The sequence below is a fragment of the Triturus cristatus genome, chromosome 5_1, assembly GCF_964204655.1.
Source record: "Triturus cristatus chromosome 5_1, aTriCri1.1, whole genome shotgun sequence".
NCBI classification, from domain to species: Eukaryota; Metazoa; Chordata; class Amphibia; order Caudata; family Salamandridae; genus Triturus; species Triturus cristatus.
The window spans coordinates 390,854,461-390,873,968 of NC_140587.1; the positions used below are offsets into that span (position 1 = coordinate 390,854,461).

Below are 19,508 nucleotides of genomic sequence, written 5' to 3' on the forward strand. Positions count from 1 at the left end.
GCAGACCCCAAATCGAATACTGAAATGTTGGTACTGCTTGAGTGGGCTCAAGGGCCACAGCAGGTCATCAGGGGAGTCGGGGGTCCTGAAGCCTAAAAGAGTGGGCTACTTTCCCCTCCAAGAAAGAAAAAGGTGAAGGGTGTGGAAATCAGCCCCAGAATGTCCCCTGGTCTGGAGGGCATTTGACCCTGAGGGGAGGACACGGAGCATAGAGGGTATGAAGTGTCTGCCTTATGAAATTTGCATGAGCTACCTGGTTCGCAGACTGCAGGAGGACCCTCTCAGGCTAATGTCTGAAAAACGTAGGAAGAGCACCCCACTCTTGAAGTCCTTTGACAAGACACTGAGATTTTAAAAAATGGGGTACCTTTGGGGATTATACAATCTTCTAGTAAGATGCTCTCCTCTCTAGTGAGCCTAAGGTTTGGACCAACTAGGCTATTGTTTGTTCCCTGGGGCTGCCTATTAGTCATTGCTCATGACAACCTTTTGGCTAGACATGTTGGTAGGTCCACAATCCTTGTCAAATTGGTCAAACAATTGTACTTGTTCCATATGATGAAGAAAGTGGATGGCTTCTGTTGCATTTGGATCACTTGCCATGTAAATAGCAAGTGAGGAAGAAAGCATAATGTTCCTTTCAGATCTTTCCCCAATTTAGTAACATCATTTGAGAGGCTAGGCTTTGACACTGTTGGGCCCCAGGACCTTAAGGCAACTTCAGGAAATAGGTAGGCCTGGGTGAAATTAATTACACTGGAGTAATCAGAATAATTTCAATGATTTCTTTTGACACATAAATACCAAAAATGAAGACATTATGCCAGTTTGCTTAGTTATGAGTAGGGCTCCCGTTTTTATGGTATTTATTTTTTGGACATTTCCGTCTGTAATTATCCTTATTTATTTTTTGCTAATTTTATCTGTATTTATCCATACTTATTTGGGTTTTGTGGAAAAATTAAGCTGTAATTAGTATATTTCCACATTTATTTAACCAGTAAATATGCACTCATGCTTGGATGCCTACTAGGTTTCAATGCTGTAAACGCCCGCTGAAGATAAATTAATGTACTTTAAGGAAAATATGCAAATTTCAGTATCAACCTTGTGCATATCTACTGCTGTTAAAGCCTCTTTTCTAAAATTCCTTTCTTTTTTAGTCCCCTTACCTATCAATCCACACAGCTATCGGCCTGGCAGGCATGGCAGACAGTATTTAGAATTACTCAAAAAGTAACCCAATTTCTGTTTTTATCCACATTTAAAAATAAATACAGACAAGAAAATAAATGTTTTCTACCTGTATTCATCTGTAAAAATCAGTAAAAAAGGAAAAAAGGGAGCCTTAGTTATGAGTAATATGGCACAAAACTCCTACAACAGGAGCACAGGTACAAAGAACTTAGTGAGCGGTTACTGGGTGCTGCTGTTTATGTTCTGAAGCATTTAGTGATATTCTCATAAAGCAAAATGCATGCTCAAATCCATTTAGTTCCTAAATGCTAGGTTACAAGGAATTCCTTGTACTTTTGATGTAGTTTTATGTAACCATGCTACAGCAAATTACATAAGTGACTCCCATCCCTAGAAATGGACTCATGCTGGTGATGGTAGACCACGCCACCTGGTATCCTGAGACAACTGTACCCAGGGTGATCAAGGTCCTGTTGGCTATTCGTTACCCTAATAGGGTTATGACAGAGGTTGCTTCTGAACTTTATGCCAGCCATCACCCTCGCATAATCCATGTGGGATGAGTACTGAGTTACTTACAAGTTTTCTACAATTTATCAAGTCAAAACCAAAGGGCTTGGGAAAAGATTCAAAAAGACCCTGACAGGCAATATCAATACCATGAAGGAGCACATTATGCGTATGTAGGATGTCATGCTAAGATGCCTAATGGTCGCCTATAGTGAGGTTCCACAGAAATTAATTGGCTTCAGTCCCTTCAAACGGTTGTTTGGGCACCAAACCAGGAAACTCCCTGAGTCTCTTTTTTTTTTTTGCAGAGTTTTATATAGCGCGAAATTGACCCGAATCCAATCAGGTATTAGAGCGCTTTACATAGCACTAGTTACATTACATCAGGACACACATTCAATTTTTTGTTAGGCACAGGGAGATTAAGTGATTTGCCCAGAATCAGAGGATGCTCAGCGTCGTTACTGAGACTCGAACCCAGTTCCCCAGGTCCGAGGTCGAGCACCCTAGCCGTTAGGCCAACTCCTCTCCCCTAGTCTTGTGAGAGACAGGCGAGAGTGACCTCCCATGAAGCTCACACAAGATTTGGTGGATTATGTACTGGCCTTGAGACCCAAGATGGCCCAGTATATGAAGAAGTCCACCAAAGATTTGGAGATGGGTTAAGAGCTGATCATGTAGTGGTATGATCAGAAGGTGACTCAAAGGTGACTCTAGTTGAATACCAGCCTACGCAGAAAGCTTATGATATGGAACTAGTAAGCCCAGAACACTCCAAGATAGATTGATCAGGCCTTACATGGTAGAAGAAAAAATAGTGAGGTGATTTACCTCGCAGATCTTGAAAGCCTCTGGAACCCTTTGAGTGCCTTGCATGCCAACAGGATGAAACCCCTTGATTGCAGCTCACAAATGATGATGCACATGGTGACATATGATGGGGAAAAGGAATATAGAGAGACCATCCTTTTTTACCATCATCCATTTGCACAGGAAGAGACATCACTGATTTTCTGCCAAAACCATCTTAAAAAAAGAAGTTAGGCAAGAAGACTTCATTTTCCATCATGCATCTGCACAGGAAGCGGTATCACTGGAATTCCCATCATCTCTCTACACAAGAATTGACATCAATTACTACCTGCACTCTACTTCAATTGACTGTTCACATGTCCCATCTCCCACCGTCTCCAGCAGAGGGCGGACATAGGCTGGAGAATCACTTCTTTTGGCCTGCGAGGTTACGAGGCAAGTTAAAATCATGTGTCTAACCCAGAGCCCACTACTGCCATCCCCACATTCACATCCACATCTAGACAACATTCCATTTCACTTGCAGGCCTCCTAGGCAGAACAAGGACTTAATGGATGATTTCTCAGAGCTCCCCACCACCTTGACCATCCAACATGCGCATGCCCCCTCTTGGGTGCCTTCAACCTCTCAGACAACACAAGCTCAAAGAAAACCCAAGAGACACCTTCTTCAACCTCATCAACACTCAATGTGGTACAGCAAGTCACAAACCCAACACACTCCGAATCGCAGTGCAAGCCAAATCCTTCAGCACCTTGGCACTCTAAAGACCTTGCTGACAATAAACTATCAATCCTTAGATAAGAAAGTAACTGGAAAAAGAAGAAAACTCTTGATGACCTCATTATTACTGAAATACCTATGTGCAACATGCAGACAGCTCATCACGTGAGTCACAGCAAAGTACTTCACCATCACCAGCAACGAAGGCACCAACAGAAGCAGAACATACACTTTTTAAAACAATTAAGAAATGCGTCAATGTCTTCCGAAACCCAGCTATTCTTCACGCTACAGAAAAGGGCAAACCTTCAACCGCTTCTTAAGTGAAAAAATACAGTATAACCAACAGCACATTGCCAACATCAATCTGCTTAATCTTTTATGCCCATCCCATAGAATCCTTCAAAGCCCTGAATCTTGCTGATATCACCAACATGATCAACTCCCTCAAAGCCACTTGTGAGAAAGTCATCCTTTTTTACCTGATCAACCCCATTTTTTGATTGATACTAGTTGTAACTGACTCTGGTTGTGCCTTGAGCTCTACTAACCAGGCCCAGGGCCATTTCTGATTAAAATGGTTTATGGTAATTAGGTATAATTACAATTGGCAATGACACACACCTGTAAATCCCTAGTATATAAGAAGGCAAGGGGAATTCAAACTAAATATAAATCCTAAGTATATAATAGAGCAGGGTGGTTTAGAGGCCCAGTAGATTTCCTGCTCTGGTGGGTGCACTGCTGTCATTTTTAAAGGCAGCCATGCTTTGCAGATTGTCTTTAAAAGTAAATTATATCCAACTTCGACTTTGAAATTAAAGGTACTCCCAAAGTTGTAATCTACCTTATTTTTCTGCCCTAGGTGCCTCAGGAGTGGGGTGCCATGTAACTATTAGCAGGGACAATATTGAAGATGTTTTATATGCCCTGGTGAGGGAAAACGTGTCAATGTTGTTTTTCCCCATTGCAGATACTTAGCTCAATGGGCTAACATGGGAACATTTTTATTTAAGTAAAGATATTGCTAGGGAAGACCTCAAAAATGTAATTCAATGACTTAAAAGTTTGGTAATGATAAACCCAACTACTTGCCACTGTTGGATTTATCATAACTAGAACTTTCTTTACTGTGTGCCTTAATCCAGCCTTCTAGCAGCTTATCCTGATTGGTCAGCCTTAACATGTTTAATCAAGCTGCTTTTATGAGGTGATAAGTGACCTGTATACAGCAGAGGTTATCTGATGGGGGTGCTCTGAAGCTGCAGAGAACAGGCCAGGATAGGGGCTGGATAAAGCAAACTGGGCTTCAAAGAGAGTGAGCGGGATAATAAGGAATGCCAGCAGGTCTACCCCCACTTCCTGTACCCCCATCCAAATGTCAGGCCCAAAAATGGAATTTGCAGAAGGTCTGGAGGGGGAGTGTTAATAGAAATGAGGCACACCAATAGGTTGGTTTAGCCAGGTCTTACTCTCCTGGAGAGGAATTCTCCATCTTGAATTTTAAAGTGCAGTGTTTTGTGGGACAAGAATATGGCACACTTTGAAGGAAGCTATCATGCTTTTGGGTGGCACCCTGCACCTCACTGAACAGGGTTGCTCCTGCCTTTTGCCCTAGATCATTGGATAAATATGTGAGAGCTGCATAGCAACTCATATCTGCTGCCTGAAATTACAACAAGAAGAAGGACTGCACCCCAAAGGATTGCAGCCTGCAGGACTGCTCCTGCTCAACACTTGGAACTACAGCCTTGAAGACGTTGCCTTGCTTTAAAAATGATTAAGGAGTGGACTTCCTGAAAGAAACAGGTTAACAGAACTTCCCTGCACCTTCTCCCTCAAGATGTCCCAAGCCTGGAGTGTGTACAGTAAACTGTTAAGGATTTGGCCAGGTGTATTGAGGGAATTGTAGACCATCTCAGAGATTCTAGACCCTTGGATGTGTGTGTTAGACACTTTGAACCCTCAAGAGGAACTTCAGGAAGAAGTTCTAGAAGTTTGAAGACGTTTGGAGCAACTTTTGGAAAATAATCCATAAGGGGACCAACTTGAGTCAAACCGGCTGCCTTCAACCACAACCCAACCTGGATTTCAGGTTCATCCTGCTGAAAACTCTGGAGATCCAGACTTCCAGGAATTGATCAGGGCCTTACAGAGAAGCAATGTGATAACGTTGCATCAGAATCGGGCTGCTGGAGGGGACCATACGAAGTCGAGAGAAAATCCTCCAGAAAGAATTCATTCTTAGCGGTCGACCTCAAACTTTGAATTTGTACCGGTTAAGCGCAACCAGATGTCCTAATTAGGAACTATATGTTTTTAAGCAGAGAAAGTGTTTAATATTGAAAAATTCATATCACCGGTTCCCTATATTGGATGTTTGTTTTGGTGAAATTTACAGATAAGCAGGTTTCCTGTTTTTATAAACTGTTGTGGGATTTCTATTGTGTGTTCTGTTTTACTTATTTAATGCATTGGTGTTTTTAAATGCTTTACATACCGGTCTGCTGGACAAGAGTTGAGCCAGGGGCTTATGTTTTGAGACTTTGACAGGACCTTATATTGCGTTGGTGGCCTTATTGCTAGTGATAGGTGTAATCTTACCCCTACTAATAATCTACCTTCCAACACCAATCTTATGAAGGTGATGTCCTAACCTAATCGTTACTCAAAGCTCTCTCTTGGGATGTTCTGGCAGCCCTATTCACCCTTGTCAATAGACCTCTCACTCAAGGCATCTTTCCAGAAGCGCTTAAGAAAGGTCAGATGCTCACAATCCTAAGAACACCAACACCAGACCCTCATGACCTTGCCAACTATGTCCCATCACATTCCTACCATTTATCTGCAAGATCAGTCTATGTTCAATTCCAAGATGACATCATTGCCAATGATCACCCTTTGATGTCGATCTCCAAGCATAGATCTACCCACTAGACACCCTGCGTTTTTTCAGTGGGGGAGCAACATGGGTAAGATCTCCCCCCAAAACAGAATAACAGTCTTTGAGCCCCCATGTAGGCAGTGATTTGGGGCTTTACCTCTATTACCCCTTCCAGGAGAGAAGATAGCCTACTGGACACCAGGGATAGTATGTTAGGAAAAAAGGCAGAGAGTCCCTGCCACATGCAATAATGGTCTGAATGGTTGTTCGGCCTTCCCTGGGGACAGAAAGCCCATTAAATACCATGGATATTTTCAGAAACAAAAATATGGGATAGGTGAGGTGAGACAGTTCATCCAAGCATATGACTTTTACTCCCATCCCCGTCGTAAAGCTCCAACAGTGTTCTAATCAACCTGAGATGCAGATTGGGGGTGTTTACCACCAAGCTATTTCCCTGGGAGACCAGTCCCATAAGGGACATTATACTATTTCTGACCTCCTACTGCCAAATTCCCCATGAGAAAAACTGGAGGATTTATCCAAAATCTGTACTCAGGGAGCAGAAAGTCTAGTGGATGTCAGAAATAGTTTTAAAAAATTGAGTGGGGCTAGACCATCTTGATATCAGGCCGCTCTCCCCTCAGTTGCCCTTTAAGAAAGTGCCTCTTTTTGAATATTTAGCCCCCACCTTGTGCCTGATTTCTGAAGTGATTTCAAACTGTAAGTGCACTGGGCCGCTGCTAACCGGGTTCCCAGTGCCTGATCTCTTTCCCCAAACACTGTATCATGATTGGCAGCCTTTCAGCTACCCCTGGAGGACTCCAGTAAATGGGACCGCTAATACCTAAGGCGTGGCTACTGAAGAGGGTCCTTTGGGGCTGCAGCACTGGTTGTGCAACCCCAGGGACCCCTCACAAAGGCTATGCACTCTGCCATTGCAGGCTGTGTGTTTTGGTGCAGATAAAAACCCGAAGAGTTGACATGGCACACAGCCCTGTGTGCCATCCCACCATTGCACTGCATAACCTATAGGTAAGTCACCCCTACTGCAGGCCTTTAGCCCCATGGCAGGGTGCCCCATGTCCTATGTGAGGGCAACTTTAGTAAAATAATTCCTCATACTGTAACCAAACTCATGTGCTCAACCAGACTCCTTACATGGACCTGAGTCATGCTCAGTGTAGGGCTCTCTTTAAGGGCTATGGTATCAACCAGGCAAAAGTCCCAAGACAAAATAGCTCAGACAACTGACAGCTCAGTTTGAGAAAGATCACCCAGAGCCAAATGGTTCACAGTATTTGAGAGAATCTATATAGCAAGAAAAGTAGCCAGAAAAATTGGGCTTCTCTCTTGTGGGAACTATTCTCAGGAAAATGCAGGGGTAGGTTCCTGACATTGCCTGACAAAGATGCTGAGTCTTATGACCTCATGAAGGGTACCCTGATTGAAGGCTTTGGACACACCACTGAGGTGTATAGAAGAAGATTCAGGGAGACTCGAAAAACCCAGAGTCAATCCTGGATGGAATTTGTTGACTTTTCTGTGAAAACACTAGGTCGTTGTGTAACAGGTAACAATGTGAATGACTATGAAGGGTTTTACAATTTAATTATGAAGGAACATCTTTTAAGTAAGTGTTACAATGAGAAGTTATATCAGCATCTGGCAGACGTAGGTCCACCTTTTCTTCTAGAGCTGAGGAAGAAGGCAGACCACTGGGACACGACAAGGGTGACTAAAACTACCACTGGTGTGGGTAACCAAAAGAAAAAGCCCAAAAGACGCCCCCGCCCCCACCCAAAGGGAAAGATGGTGACCAAAAAAGAGGAAAACAAAAATGAGTCGTCTTCAGGCACCAAAGAACTGTTCAGGAGGGTGGGCCCAGAAACTCTTCACAGTCCAAGGATGGGTACCAGGGTAAGAACTGGGATCCCAAGAAGGCTTGGTGTTTTGATTGCAAGATACCTGGACACAGAACTGGAGACCCTACCTGTAAAAACAAAAAGAATGCCTCTAGCACACCTGCAATAAATGCAATTGTGAGTCTCCAGATGGGATCACAGGTGAGCCCTGACCATGTCAAGGTGCTCACTGAGGCAACTATAGTCTCAGAGGGAAGGGTCAATGTAGCTACCCTGACTGTCCGGTCCAGTAACCTTGAGAGACAAGAGACAAAAATCAATGGGATTAGGGTGGATGCCCTGAGGGACACTGGTGCCAGCATCACCATGGTGGCTGAGCCACTGGTGTCCTCAAACCAATATCTCCTTGGACAGACCTATGCAGTACTCACTGCTGATAATCAGGCTAAGGAGCACCCAATGGCCTTGGTGACCTTAGATTGGGGAGGGGTTAGTGGCCTCAAAAGGGTAGTGGTATCTCCTGCTATCCCTGTACATTGTTCACTTGGAAATGATTTGGGCATGAGCTGAGGTAGAGAGGAAAACCCATGCAGCAATGCTGGGAATACCTGAATGGGTGTGTGTAAAAATGGGAGCACAAAGCAAACCCCAGGGTGAAAAAGAAATGTTGAAGCCTATTATGGACCAACTTCCAAGGGAGAAGGACAGGAAGTCTGAGAAACCAGCTTCAAGACAGACACCAGACCAAGTCCCCTCTCTATGGGGAGAAAACTTGTCAGCCCCAGGGGTAACAGAGCCTCAGCAGCTTGGACCTTACAAAGCAGAGCTCTTAGGTCCAGGGGGACCCTCTAGGAAAGATCTGTGCCAGGGGTTAAGAACTTGTCCCACTCTTGAAAGCCTGAGGTAGCAAGCTGCTGATCAGGAAAAGGTAAGTGTCAGTTGTTCCCACAGGACCTATTGGGAGGAGGGACTCCTATAAACTGAGACCAGCGACCCCAAACCTTGTGCCACTGGGAGAGTGGCAGATGTTTAGAGCATTTCTCCTAATATTTGCCCATGACCTTCCCCAAGCTGGACATCTTGGCCAGACAAAAACCTAGAGTAGGCTAGTCAATCACTTCTACTGGCCAGGAATATCTCAGAAGGTGAAGGAGTTTTGCAACTCCTATTCCACCTGTCAGACCAGTGGAAAGACTGGTAGCCACCTGAAGACCCCTTTAATTCCACTTCCAGTGGTTGGGGTACCCTTTGGAAGGAAGGGATTGACAATGCTGGTCTCCTTGACCCTCCAAAAGCATCAGGGAATACATTTATTCTGGTGGTAGTGGATCATTTCATCAGGTACCTTGAGGCAATTCTTCTAAGGACCACCACTGCACCTGCAGTGGTCAAGGCGCTGCTTGCTTGGCTTTCCTAAGGAGATAGTATCACACAGAGGAAAAAATGTATGTCTGCATACTCAAAACACAAGTGGGCTGAGTGTGGGGTGACTTATAGGTTCACTACATCATACCTTCCGCAAACATATGGGCTTCTTCAACGATTTAACAAGACCCAAAAAAGAAATGATTGATGGACTCCCTGAAAAACTTAGAATGAGTTGGGATGTTTTGCTACCATGTCTGATTTTTGCTTACAGTGAGGTGGCACAAAAGGGAGTAGGTTTTGCCCCCTTTGAACTTTTGTTTGGACACCCTGTAAGAGGGTCCCTCTGTATTGTTCAGGAAAGATGGGAGAGACCCCTACAGGAACTAAAGCAAACCATTGTGGATTATGTACTTGGCCTTTAATCAAGGATGGCTGAACACAAACTATAAACTTGAGGACAGCCATGAGTTCTAGAAGCTCTGATATGATCAAAAGGTTGCTATGGCGGAGTTGTGGAAATTTAGCTTGCAAACTGAACATTATCTGCGCCATCTTGCCTCTCCCCAGCGCCACGCACAGCGAATGCACGGCCGCCATTTTAGGCACCCCACTCTCTCCCCACTCATTGTCAATCGCCAGCGCGGTCCCCTTGGCGCTGCGAGCATCCCCCGCGCGCTGGCCACCCCCGCTCTCTCATACAGGCCATAAACCCTCTCTTTCTGCGCGACCCTGCTACGGAACCACTTCCGACCGACAACCTATACATGGTCATGCCTCTCCTTTGATAACCCCCTTCCTCTGCGCCCCATTGTCTGAACTGGTCCCAGGCCATCACCTAGCCCTGCGGATGCAGTTTATTGCCCCTACTGTAAGGGAAACACCCCACATCAAAGGGATTACAGTAGATCAAAGCCCCTACTCCCTGAGACCCGACCGGTCGCGCACACCCCCAGGAATTGGCGGAATACCCTGCTGCGCAATAGCCATCTCCTACTGTGGGTGGGGTGGGAACTTCTACTGTATCTATGTGTGGGAACGGATCTGAACCGGGGCTTCAGGGGATATTCCCCCGTACATCAAGGGAATCTCAAGAATGTACTATGTGTAATAAAGCAATAAACCAGTGTATAAGAGACCAGGTCTCAGAGATGCAGTTAGAGCACCTCGTGACGATACCTTGCTGTCTGATCTGATGTGTTCTGCTCCGACGGAATAAAACTTTGTTTCCTGCCTTCCAGTCTCCGGCGCCTGACTCTTTTATTGGTAAATTATCGAGTGGTATGAGAGGCGATTACCGCCGGGCAAATACTTGAAAGGATACCGACTGAAACTGCCGCTACCATTTAACAATTGGCGTCCCAAACGTGGGGCCCATCAGCGACACGTGGATCCAGTGGGAGAGGTCCCGACGACAGAGTGAACGACTGCAACGATCGGGAGAGCTCCTGCCCAATAGACCCTCGTCTGGCAGCCGATCATCCGAACTTCACTGGTTCCGAGCAGACCTCTCTCGAGTGATCTACGGTCCTGACTGGGAACCATCAGGAGTGCCGCGGCAAATACGGAGAGTAGAGGACGATCGGGCGCTGGAGGCGGAAGACGAGAAACTGTCCACGCGGTCCGGGTAAGGTCGTGATACACGACAAATTGAGAAATAATTGATTGATTGTTTGAAGCTTTGGAAATTCTAGTATTGCTCATTGATTGTTCTTCTTGAGATATTCACTGTCTACAAACGGGGAGGAGTAGAAATACTCTCTCTCTCTCTCTCCCTTTGCAGATAGTGAAGGGTAGGTAACGCAGACTTTTGTCCCCGTTGAAACCCGTCGTGCCTATCTTTATCTCCCCATTGATTGATTGTCCGAACATTGATTGTTTTGAAGAATAGTGCTTTTTGAGATATTCTCTGTTTGCAAATAACGTAGAATAGGAATATTCTGTCTAGTCTTTGCAAATAGTGAAGGGTAGGTAACGCAGACTTTTGTCCCCGTTGAAACCCGTCGTGCCTATCTTTATCTCCCCATTGATTGATTGATTGATTGTCCGAACACTAGTTGTTCGATATTGGTTCTTTGGAGGTATTCTCTGCTTACAAATAACGAAGAATAGAGATATTCTGTCTAGTCTTTGCAAGCAGTGAAAAGATAGGTAGTGCTGACTTTTGTCCCCGTTGAAACCCGTCATGCCTATCTTCTCCCCACTGATTGGTAGTTGGTTCTGCCCGGACCGCTTATTAGAGGTGAACCACCCGGCTCCACTGGAAGGCACCCCTAATAAGGACATGTTCACTAAATATGGACTAGTCGCCGTAGCCTATAGCAAGCTGTGGCATAAATATACCAAGAAGGACCCCGAAAGTCAGTGGCCACTGATGGGATCCTTCGACGACCATAAGATAGAAGCGCTAGAAATAGCTCTGCGTAGCAATAAGACGACGCCTACTATGCTTGACAGTATTGGCATGTGGCGCAAAGAAGCGACGCAACGGAAAAAGAGGGAAGAAGTAAAAGCAGAAAAGGAATTACGAAAGGCAGCTCACCTTGCCGCTAGAAAGTTAGAAGAAGACATAAAGGAGAGAAGGGAAACTAAACTAAGACAGGAGCCCGAAACCTCAGGCCAGTACGCTGTTAGGACCCCTTCTCTGCTCTACCCTGAGTTGTCCTCCAAGCAGCGAACGAATGACGAATTACTGTTAGGTCCCCCGATCATTTACATGCCCCCTCCGTATGCACCCTCCCAATCAATAGTGCAACACCCACAACCCCCGAACACGAGCGAAAGCAGTACAGGGGCCTCGGCCCTCACGGCCTCCGCGCCGGCTGAGCCTCTTGTGCCGAACCCAACGTCGACTACAACGCCAGACGACCATGAGATAGGAAAGAAAGAGTCCACCAGAATGAATCGATTAACTAAGGATGAACGAGCAGGAATTGACAAGATAGTAGGGACGCTGGTGGAACGAAAAGAAAGTGAGGAGTATATAACAGACGTGTATAACTCGTATGCCGACAGCCGCAGACGACACTTCGTCGTACGGCTCTGTTATCACGCCCTGAATGCATATGAGGATAGGTACCACGATAAAGGTCCCGAAGGCTTAGCGGCCCTATATAGGAAGGTAGACATTGGGGAAGAAAGAGAGGGCGATGTAGCGAACCTCTTCACTCGTACACTCGAGGTCTACCGACACCTTAAAGAACATGGACAGACCACCAAAACAGAAACCCCCATAGCAACTAAGCCCCAGGGAGGAAGGTCCGATGCCATGATGCCCATTAAAGAAGCTGCCCCCTACTGGGTCCCCCCACGGGGTCAGGGAACACACGACGACATCAACCACCAAGATGCGAAGGGAAGGGTTGTATATAACTGGGTCTACCAGCCGTGGGACCGGCAAGATATTTTGACCTTTAGAAAGACTCTACCCGACTTGAGAAAGAACCCGACTGCCTTCTACACTGAATTGGGTACAGCCTTGGGCTCAACGATAATGACGTTAGCAGATATCGACTTGTTCTTTGGGCTATGCCTGCCGGCTGATGTGTGGAAACAAATCCGGAAAGTCGACCACGCTGAGCCGTTCGGATATACCTGGGTACAACTCGATACCATAGATAAACAGCGAGAACCAGGACAGAAACCCCCGAAGGCCATCTTAGAGCTCCCAGACAAGATTGTACAAAAGCTGAAGACTCTAATCCCAGAAAGAAAGGTAGACTGGTCGATAGTGACGGCTTGCCGCCAGAAACCCCAGGAGGATGTGTCTGAATATTTCTCCCGATTCGAGACTGTGTTCTCCGATTACAGTGGCCAAGACATGACCACCGCAACCGGACATCACCTTTTTGTCCAGAATTATGTAAAGGGTCTGTCGCCAGAAGTTTCCCAGAAACTACAGACCAGCGAGAGTAGTTGGGCAGCCTCCAAACCCGCAGCAATTCTCCAGATGGCCCAATACTACGAAAACCAGAAGAACGAGAATGATAGGGCGTCAGAAAAGAAGAAAAAGGAATTAAAGGAGAGGGTCATGATAGCAAAGTTTCAAGGGGTGACCATGGGAAGGGAACCCCCGAAAGAGAATTACCAACCAACCGCCCCTAGAAAGCCACCCCCTAGAGACCATACACCTACACCCTACAACGGACAAAGAGACTTAGATGGGAATCAATGTGCGTTCTGTAGAGGGTTCGGACACTGGAAATCCCAGTGCCCGGTCCTTTTGGAACTGAACAAAAATAGGGACCCCAATGGGCACAACAGGAAGTTTGTTGATACCCACCATCAACGTCACCACACTTGATTAGGATCACGTGCAATCGAACAACGCCATTTTCCGAATACGCTAACTAGATCGCTGATACGTACAACGCTCCAGCAAAATAGTATGGTCAAACTTTTTAATAACTTATAAGTATAACAACATTCCGGCAAAATGAACAGGTTAGAACATGTTTTAAACAACTATTTACATGACAGTCTGCTACGACCTGCATCCCAAAGCATTTACGTCCACGTGACACCGTCCTCGCCTCTCCTTCCTCGAAGTTGCAACATTGGCCTGTTTTGGGCGGTCCCTTTTAGTTGACTTTGGGCTATAAAAGCCATGCAAAAATCCCTTGACATCAGTGGCGGGCGACTGTGCGAATAGGCCGGAGGCTATACGAAGCGCCGAAGTTCGGGCAACACCAAGGCGGAGCCCGCCATGCTGTACGGGCCTACCCGTCTTCTTTCTTCTTTCTTCAATAAGGGCTGATGCCCTGGCGGGGGGAGGCGACGCGGACGGACCTCCCCCACCTCCCCAGGTGGAGGCTCGCCGGGCACCCCAACAGTCTTTGACTCACCGGCCAGCTAAGCTGCACCCAACCGTCTTTGACTCACCGGCCAGCTAAGCTGCACCCAACCGTCTTTGATTCGCCGGCCAGCTAAGCTGCACCCAGCCATCTTTTTCATCGGCCTGCTGAATTTCACCCTGGCACGCTGTGCGGATCTTCCCATTCACTTCTTCCTTCAATAACGGAGGGTGCCCTGGCGGGGGGAGGCGACGCGGACGGGCCTCCCCCACCTCCCCAGGTGGAGGCTCGCCAGCAGATGAGGGCACCCCAACCGCATCTTTCACACGTCAGCCAGCTGAGTTGCGCCCTGCCACTTCATTCGCCGTTTGGCTGAGCCGGCACCCCTGCACGCGGCCGCCAGGCAACCACCCAAGCACAGGGTTCACCAGGACTGCCGCTAGCACCCGACGCGGGGAGTGGGCCCCCGCAGCCAAGTAAGCAGGGGCCCACTCCGGTGGTGATACCATCCGAACTGCTGTTGTCGCTGCTACTGGAACCACTCCGGTGGCAATACCATCTGAACTGCCGCTGTAGCTGCTGTTGGCCCCTCTCCGATAGCCGTACCGAAGAGCTGCTGCTACTGCTGCCCTTGAACTCCGGCGGTTGACCCCTCCGGTTCCAGGCCTGGCCCACCGTGAGACAATTCTGGACTCGAAAGCTCGTTTGCTAGGGCATGGGCCCCACCCTTGACAGAACGCTCCCCTCAGCCTTGCAGAATTGGTTGGAGTCATTTGACATTCGACTCCTGCGGACTTCCGGTAAGGACAAAACCACCACCATTGCTCTTTTGCCCCCCCGGGCGACGGCCACCTTGCCTCTGCTTGGTGCAGTGAAAAAGTAAAACGTCGGCGGAAGAACCCGCCTGCCGCCCCGCCCTAAGAGCGAACCATGGCATTGCTACAAGGTTGCAGTGACGCCATGCTGACGCAAAGTTGACGCCAACGAAAGTTCTCGAACTACCGAAAGGAATTCTGGTTCAACTGCTAATTCATGGAAAGACTTAGACTGTGCACTGGCCCGACCCCGCCCTAAGATGGCGCTGATGTAGGAGTGGCCTACAACTCCTTGTGGCGTTCCAGTCACGTGACATTTGTGTTAAAAAGAGATATATATATATATGTATGCGATGCTTTCACACATGATGGTGGGGGAGAGGGGGGAACCGATTTTTATGTTAATCTAGTGTTGCTCATGTTGCTCGACGCCTCTCGCACCGTGGCCGGCCTATAGCGGCTGTAGGCCCGTATTTCTACACTGACATTGTTTTAAATAAAGGGCTTCTTAAAAAGGAATTACGGAATCAGTGTCATGACTAATCATCTGGGTTGTTGAAGGTTTCTCTTTTAAATAAAAGATTGTCACTCCTAAGCGAAAGCATACAGATAATACGGACTCAATTTGCCTAAAATATTTTTGTTTAACGGAATTTGTACCCATCACGCCTGCCCCTTTTTTTTCCAAGAATTGTCAAATCAATAATGAACTATAACTTAAGGTATATGTCGCACGCAAGGTATGGTATCCTGCACCATAATACACGACCAATTGAGAAATACATGCACGACCAGGGAACCCGAATTTAGGAGATGAATGAACTAGAGCATCTTTGCCTCGAACTAAAGAATAATAGGTCCGTGGTATTACCCACCCCTGCGGCTAGCCTGGTACATGGTAGGTAGAACCTTTCGTGTCTGCGCGCGCTGGGGTATTTTGAATACTGCACCTCCCCTCCCCTCTTATTTTCCCCTCTATAGGTCACGACGAAGTTCCGACTGAAAAGTGGAGTGGACATGGACCGCACCAAGTTCAATATCAGGGAAAACATAGACAAACGTTGTGAGATAGTGCGTAAAATTACAGACCACCATTGGGAACATGAAAAACTGTATGATACGATTATGCGTGTGTACTACGATTATACGATATGAATGTGTATGCATTTCATGTTTGGGTCACTTGAAGAGAGCGTCATTGTATGATTGAAGTGCTCGTCCACCGATCAAAGGGAGGAGAATAAAGGGTCAGACAACCCATAAGATAAACTACAAAATACTAAAGGTACGCAGCATGCATAGGAATAGAGGACAGGAAAGGAGAGGTCCCCGTGCTCAACGCAGCCCTGAGTCTCCGTCTTGATGCATGTACTGTCACACCCTATCCGGCATTTGTGTGTACGTGACCACCGAATTTATGTCTTTTCCCCGCTTGTGTTTTCTTACATGGAACAGACCCATGCTACTCCATGTTGTGTGTGCACCAAGTGGCCTATTATCTTACCCATCTCTCTCTCTCTCTCGTTTTGTGTCGTATGTATGCCGAAATAGCCTACTTGATGCACGCGTCTCTCTCTCTCTCTCTCTCTCCCTCTCTCTCTCTCTCTCTCTCTCTCTCTCTCTCTCTCACTCTCTCTCCCCCTCCCTCGCAAAAGGCTCTTTCTTGCCCTCTTTCTTCTTGAATAAATTAACGACATACACCTCTTTGGTAAGTGTATAATTGGCCTGAACACGGTGGTGTTCGAACAAATTGACAGAAACAAAAACGACCATACTTTACCACGTTACTACCTCTCCTTTTTGCGAACGTTAAACCTAATCGGCTGAGAAGGAAAGGACAGGTAAGACGACTGATGTCTCCCAATCTGACCCTCAACCCGGGGACTATATGTCAGTGGTTTTTGTTCTTAAAGGACACCATCTCCACCGCCCAGAATTACCCCTGACCAATTAGCCCGAAATAGAATGTCTAAAGCACCCTGTTCTCCCAAAGATAACTCCAGCCCTATACTAGCCGTCTCAGAGTATCCCGAACGAAACAGCTGATGGCCCTGTTTTAAACTGATAAAGGGTCACCTACTGTATGAAAAGGATACTCGTGAACGCATGACCGTAGCACCTCGCACTTACGGGTATTACCAAACCTTGTATTATAGGGCGCAGAAACTGACACCTAGAAGGCCAGACGATGGACAGGGACACCCACAGAACCCTGCACCACAGCAGTAATTAATAGATTAGTAACACGCACATTAACATCAGAGTTAATAGACACCAATCATATAGTAACAGATAAGAGCATTTCCGCAACTACTCAGTGGTTGGGAGAGAGAATGAAGTATGTAAATGTCTTCCCTGCCAAAATCTCTAAGACTTTCGTTTCTTATAACCTATTCAAGGATAACCTGCAGCCATCGGAAGAGAGGGGTCGGACGTGACGCACAGTCTGGCTGCGGATCATAAAGCATCTATGACATCGACCAAGGGGGAAGCGACGAAGCAAAAAGGGTGTGAGACGAGACACCATTATCAGAACGATAAGCGCGAAGGGCTACATCGAGGCCCCTGCTCACTGACCAGCGTGCCTGAAGTCTCAACCCGTCGGGCCCGATTGATGGGCCCAGTGCTGAAAGATTCTGCTCTCCTTGGTCCGCATTTTTGATCTGATCCCACGCCACCCCATTCTCTCTTCCTCTTTCATTTGGACTATGACTTTGACCTACTACCGAGGAACAAAAGGCCGGCACCCTGTCTCAAAGTACCTGTGGTGAACTGTGTTAAGGAACAGGACTGTGATCAAAGAACAGTGAGTGGTCACACCCTGCCACGTGAGAAATCGGATTTGAGCTGGACCTTAGCTCCACCGCCGGTGCTCAACAGTGCCAACGAAAGAAGAACAACAATGAGAGCTTACCAGTGATAGCTCTTTATAAAACAAGGACACTGGAAAGAAGAACCCATGGCAAAGTTGAAAATCCTCTCCCAACCACCTTATTATATTAACTATCTTCTTATCAAGTTTTCATGATGTTGCATCAATCACTTCCGACTGTACACTGAGAAGTTAAGAAAATGTAACTTTGTATAGTAACATTCATACAACACCAGCCATGTACACGACTATACTGCAACTTTGAATGTACTTCCTCCTCGCCTACTTTATCAAACTGTATGAGACAATGTACAAATGTGTCAGATTACTCCTGCCTACCCTAAAGACTCTGTATCTTTAAATGTATGACGAACATTGACGATACTGTAACTGAAAGGCTAACAAAGGTGAAAATTGGCCTGACAAGCTGGCGAGATATGTTAAAAGGGAGGACTGTGGAAATTTAGCTTGCAAACTGAACATTATCTGCGCCATCTTGCCTCTCCCCAGCGCCACGCACAGCGAATGCACGGCCGCCATTTTAGGCACCCCACTCTCTCCCCACTCATTGTCAATCGCCAGCGCGGTCCCCTTGGCGCTGCGAGCATCCCCCGCGCGCTGGCCACCCCCGCTCTCTCATACAGGCCATAAACCCTCTCTTTCTGCGCGACCCTGCTACGGAACCACTTCCGACCGACAACCTATACATGGTCATGCCTCTCCTTTGATAACCCCCTTCCTCTGCGCCCCATTGTCTGAACTGGTCCCAGGCCATCACCTAGCCCTGCGGATGCAGTTTATTGCCCCTACTGTAAGGGAAACACCCCACATCAAAGGGATTACAGTAGATCAAAGCCCCTACTCCCTGAGACCCGACCGGTCGCGCACACCCCCAGGAATTGGCGGAATACCCTGCTGCGCAATAGCCATCTCCTACTGTGGGTGGGGTGGGAACTTCTACTGTATCTATGTGTGGGAACGGATCTGAACCGGGGCTTCAGGGGATATTCCCCCGTACATCAAGGGAATCTCAAGAATGTACTATGTGTAATAAAGCAATAAACCAGTGTATAAGAGACCAGGTCTCAGAGATGCAGTTAGAGCACCTTGTGACGATACCTTGCTGTCTGATCTGATGTGTTCTGCTCCGACGGAATAAAACTTTGTTTCCTGCCTTCCAGTCTCCGGCGCCTGCCTCTTTTATTGGTAAATTATCGAGTGGTATGAGAGGCGATTACCGCCGGGCAAATACTTGAAAGGATACCGACTGAAACTGCCGCTACCATTTAACAGAGTTACAACCAGAGAAAAAGGTATGGGTTTTGGAGCCTGTGGCACCTAGGGCCCTCCAGGACAAATGGACTAGGCCCTACCTTATCCTTAAGAGAAAAGGGCCTTTTTATTTTTCTTTGGCACATGTAGAAATGACCAGAGGGAAATACATGTATATCACCTTAAACCCTACAATGACAGGGCTGATGTGACCGTGCTTATGGTTACAGATAAGGAACAGGAGGCAGAGAGTGAGCCACTCCGTGATCTCCTTTCACACAACCCTAAAGATGGGTCAGTTGATAGAGTGGTCTTTCCAGACACCCTCACTGCCCAACAGCATATTGATTTCAGGCAAGTCCTAAATCAGTTTGCTGAGCTCTTTTGTTTGAGCCCTG

The 19,508-nt window shown here is 46.9% G+C and overlaps 1 long non-coding RNA gene across 1 annotated transcript in view; it reads left to right on the plus strand.

The window, feature by feature from the left end:
* Positions 1-19,018, plus strand: part of LOC146830923 (uncharacterized) — a 40,996-nt gene extending 21,978 nt beyond the window's left edge. Inside the window, exon 3 of the long non-coding RNA XR_014961499.1 lies at positions 17,366-19,018. This is a non-coding gene — a long non-coding RNA (uncharacterized LOC146830923). The remainder of the gene's footprint in view (positions 1-17,365) is intronic.
* Positions 19,019-19,508: the final 490 nt, after the last annotated feature.